The 4,608-nt window shown below is 44.2% G+C and overlaps 1 long non-coding RNA gene across 1 annotated transcript in view; it reads right to left on the bottom strand.

Annotated features, from left to right (window-relative positions):
- The window catches only part of LOC106534409 (uncharacterized), a 10,678-nt gene extending 6,654 nt beyond the window's left edge, over window positions 1–4,024 (bottom strand). The window contains exons 1-6 of the long non-coding RNA XR_001312345.1: window positions 3,906–4,024; window positions 3,551–3,829; window positions 3,270–3,440; window positions 2,732–3,045; window positions 1,655–1,899; window positions 1,383–1,538 (exon numbers count right to left, since the gene is read on the bottom strand). This is a non-coding gene — a long non-coding RNA (uncharacterized LOC106534409). The remainder of the gene's footprint in view (window positions 1–1,382; window positions 1,539–1,654; window positions 1,900–2,731; window positions 3,046–3,269; window positions 3,441–3,550; window positions 3,830–3,905) is intronic.
- Window positions 4,025–4,608: the final 584 nt, after the last annotated feature.

Below are 4,608 nucleotides of genomic sequence, written 5' to 3'. Positions count from 1 at the left end.
TACCCACTTTGATGCATTTTTCAAATTTCGCCTTGGGTCGGAGTTATCTTTTCACAGGGGGGTAAGATACACTTTAAATAATTTTGTGAGTATTCCTTTAGTTTGTCGAGGACAATAAAACCCAAGACAAAGATGTTGGGAAAATAAAAATGTTCTGTATTAAATAAGTACAATAATATATAACAAAAAATAATGAAATAACTCCAAATCATTTAGAGAATCGGCACTACTGACTTAATTTTTTTATTTATTTTGTGAAAAATAGTCTGTAGTGCAAATAAAGTGTAACAGCGGTGGCCATCTTCAAATAAAGCTCTGAATTTTCATTAGATTAAACACAAAATGATGAATTCAGAAGTAAAGTTAGCATGTTTTACACCCCAAACCTAGCATGTAAAATGTGCCAAAACATCAGTATCACAAACACCATGGAGATTACATAATCCCGGAGCGGATGGACGTCAGTGTGAACGCAGGTGCAGAACAGATCAGGAGCACAATAGAACACCTGGGAGTTCCACCATACTCCCTGTTTTAATCTCTGAAGGCTTGTTTTATACACCTGAAGCTGCTGCCGCTGTGTTTGTATGTTACTGGCGTTTGTTGAACTAGCAGAGCTGGTTCAAATGACTCAGATCAGGTTGCACCCAGTGTGACTTTGTGAGCAGGATCTGCTGCAATTGCTTTTATTTACTCTTCCTGTAAGTTTTCCTGACACTCAACGTGGAAGGGGGAAACAAAAAAAATGATAGGTTTTGTTGCAATGATTTCAGTTCATCTGAGTGAGTTTAATTTTTTTGTCCAAACTGTCTTGATAAGGGAACAAAGTGTATTTGTACAGGTTAGAAAGTTAAAGCGGCAAAACTTTGAGAACATTTAATACACACGGTCATCTCTGTTGTTCTGCGTCATTAAACTCGTCTGATCTGCCTCTTAGAGCCAAAACCAACTACAAATGGAAATGAACACACTTCAGGTGTGACATTCATAAGAAAAAAAAAAAACTTCTTTGTGCAAACTCATCTCAGTGCATGTGAGCTTTGGATAACCAGGATATGTGCATGCATGTGTAAAGAGAACAGGCCAATGCATGGCGACTGGTGGATTTTTCTCCAGGGGGGGCTACAACTACAAAATAGACATATCTCAGAAAGCAATCAAAATGTACTAAGTTGTATCACGCCAGTGTATTTATTAAAAAAATGAAAATAATAAAGCAACATTACAATGTCATGTAGTGTTTTATTTTTTTTATACATAAATTTTGCCCTTCTGTTACTGAGAAGCAAATTTCTTCGTGACTCTGGTTAAAGTCAGGGATGTTTTAACCAGATTCTTCTCTACAGAGAGCATGGTCAGTGCAGTGAGATGTGATGTTGTACCTGAGGAAAGTCTGGATTGTCTTCAGTGTTGAGAAACTCCTCTCAGTTTCAGCTGTGGTCAGAGGAGATGTGAAGATCACCTGAGCCCAGTGAGCAACATTTTTTTCTCCTGCTGAGACACATCATGTTCTTTACAGAGAGTAGGGAATGAAATCTCTGAACAGAAACAAGTGGGAAAAATTCATCTTTAGTCAACAGGTAAAATAACAAGAAATATTAGTTGGTTAAGTACAATAGTAAAATTAAACAGCACAACATACAAAATAATTTACCTGCACTTTTCTATGTTGTCTGTGAACTGCTGCATGATTCTCTGAACAAAGACAGAGTCGATGGTCCGCTTCTGGAGCTGGGCTGTAGAGAATGTCCACATGAGGCATGACAAGATGGAACAGTTTCAGAAAGAAGCTGAAAGTGTCGTCCTCCAACAGCCTCACATATCCTCCAGCTTCTCTCACAGTGGTGGCATCAAACTCTTCTGAGTCTCTGATGGTTTCATAACACTGGAGCAGGTCGTCTTTGTGCTCAAAAACAGTGTTTACAGCTAGTAGTCAAAGGTTGGCTAAAATTTAAAAGCAGCAAAAGGCTAGTTAAAACCACTAAAAGTAACAAAAGTAAGTAAGTAAGTAAGTAAAGGGGTGGGGGTCCTGAATCAGATTGTGAACCGTGGGCCGGTTTGGGGCTGCTCCCTCTCTCTTTTGTTGGTTTTGGCCTGAGCTCCCAGCTCTCTTTGTTCAGGCTGGTCTTTGTTAATAATAAAAGATGTGTTTAAATACTGAAGTGTCCGGAGTCATCCCAGACACTCGGGCTGTGACATATTTGGGGTCTCGTCAGCAACGTATGTGACTCGTCCTTTTCATAAATGTTTAAAATACGTGGGCTCGTCTGTTCCTGAGAATATTCAGCATGTTTATGGTCTTGAAGRAATTTTGTAACTGATTAATTGAAYATTARATTCAGTTTAGYATTTTATACTTTCTGAYCATTTCAATCTTTAAGGCCATAACAGAATAAGAGCTGGTGTGTGTGTTATCATGTGTTCTTCCTTTAGCCTAAACAAAACTGAGTACGTTCTGACGTCTGACGTAAAAGGTAACGTCTCCTGGGATGTAACCAGGAAGAAAGATACATTATAAGCTCTATTCATTATTTATAGTGAAAATAAGTTGTCAGTGTTTTGCAGTGTGTCTGCTCAGAGCAGAGCTCTTGTCTGTTTGTTTTGGTTCAGCCTAAGGTCTYACTGAGGCCTGTGTGCTGAGTGCTGTTCTGTGAACCTGATTGGAGTCAGAAGATTAAAAATAAAGTTTTAAAGAAGAAAACCAGCGGATTTCTGTTTTATTCGGACATACCGTTTTGAACAACGCACATTTGTCCAACAATCTTGTCCTTTTCATTGCGGCTTTTGACAGTTTGTTTGGCCGTGCAGGCTRACGTGTTTGTGGCTGAGCAGTTCAAACCAGGGATTTTAATTCTCTCTGAGCCACACTTTTTGTTGGTGCGGGGAGAGGCRGGGCACTGCGAACCGATCGGCTCAGGATTAGGATTWTTCACCCCGATTGGCGAGCATCACTCCACGAACTTGAGCAGCTGAGACTTGGCTGTTCCAGGGTCTCCGAGCATCAGCAGGTGGACGTTGCCCCTGCGAGTGAGACCGTCGGGCAGCCTGGACAAAAATAACAAACAAAAAAAAACAAATCGTAGCTTCAACAATGAGATCTAGAATTATATTTAGACTTAGTTTTCACACAGATTAGATCATTTCTGTTGTGAGTGTGGTTTTTTTTAATCAATCCTGACATGGTGGAGTCTGTTTTATGTACTCAAGGTTAGACTGGAGCAATTTTAGAACCAGTTTAACACTTTTAACAACTTTTAAGGCAGTGTCACCTCTTCCTCGAGCCTCAAAACAGCAAACAGGCGATGGCCTTCTTCAGATCGTCGCTGCCRTAGATGGACGGAGCTACGGAGCGGGCCAGAGAGTCGTATAGATGTTAGGAGAAGCAGCAAGAGCTCACAGCTCCTCCTCCTGTGGAGACACTGACCCGGTGGCACCGCGACCTGCAGGAGACGCAAAATAAAACAGCAAAAAAATAACCCATCATCCACCTGGATCCCGACCACGCGGAGGTAAACCTTGGCTGCAGCCATCTTTTTGATGGAGTACATACCCATGATGGTCACCCCGTTCCCAGGCACCACACGGTCRCACAGATACCTGAGGACGAGAAGTCAAGACTCAGCCGAACAAACCACTCTGGACTGGACGCCTCCATCGGACTGCGCTCCTCCTACTGGTCACAGTACAGCTGGAGGTGAAGGGCATCTCTCCGTGAGGCACAGCGTCCGGAGACTCCTGCAGGCGAAGCGTCTGGAAGTCCACGCAAACGCAGCGGTCCGGGACGATGAAGTACGGGTCCACGGGACACTTCACCCTCCCGACGTTCTTACTGAGACAGAAGGGCTCGTTAGAATCCACGCCACTCGTTAAAAGCTYCAGCTGAAACCGGCGTGTCTCGCGGTCACCTGTTGCACTTGCGCGGCACAGCGTAAGCCCTGCAGGCCCGGAGGCAGCGGGACGTCGGGGAGGACGGCGCGGCAGCCGGGGCACTGCAGGCACACCTTGGAGGCCTTGGCCTTGACCGTCGTGGCCGAGATGATGACACCGTGCACCTTCACCAGACGGGACGCCTGCTCCGACTGCACGAGGCGGCAAGTGGAAATTCACAAACAATATTATTTTCCTTCTGGCTTCAGCAGTGGGCGACAAAACAACGAGATCAGGTACCTTCAGGCTGCGAATGGAGGCATGATGAGCGTCGCCCTTCAGACGTCCTGCTCCGTCTCCTCCCCGACAGGCCGAGGACGAGTCACCTCGTCGGCCACCTCTTTGGCAGCTTCTTCCAGCTGTAGTTTCAGGAAAAGAGCGATTGAAAAGAAAGAAAGCAYGAGGCCGYGTGGAAAAMGACCCGACGGCCRACTCACCARYGGYAGGTTCTCAGAAGGCAGCTTGTAAACACAGTCGGACAGATCTTCATCGAAGCTGGCGAGGTCCTCCATCTCCACCTCCACCCAGTACTCCCCCAAGGTGTAGTGTCGCTTCAGCTCATCTCTGAAGAACAAAGAGAAATATGTGATGAAGTGTGAAAAAAAAAACAACAACAAAAGGAAAATGCAAACTTTCCTGCATGTTTTAAGCTTCATTCATATAAACATTCAGCTCATTTGG

This window comes from Austrofundulus limnaeus, unplaced genomic scaffold, assembly GCF_001266775.1.
Source record: "Austrofundulus limnaeus strain Quisiro unplaced genomic scaffold, Austrofundulus_limnaeus-1.0 Scaffold6, whole genome shotgun sequence".
Lineage (NCBI taxonomy): Eukaryota > Metazoa > Chordata > Actinopteri > Cyprinodontiformes > Rivulidae > Austrofundulus > Austrofundulus limnaeus.
This window is presented reverse-complemented; position numbering and strand designations above follow the sequence as displayed.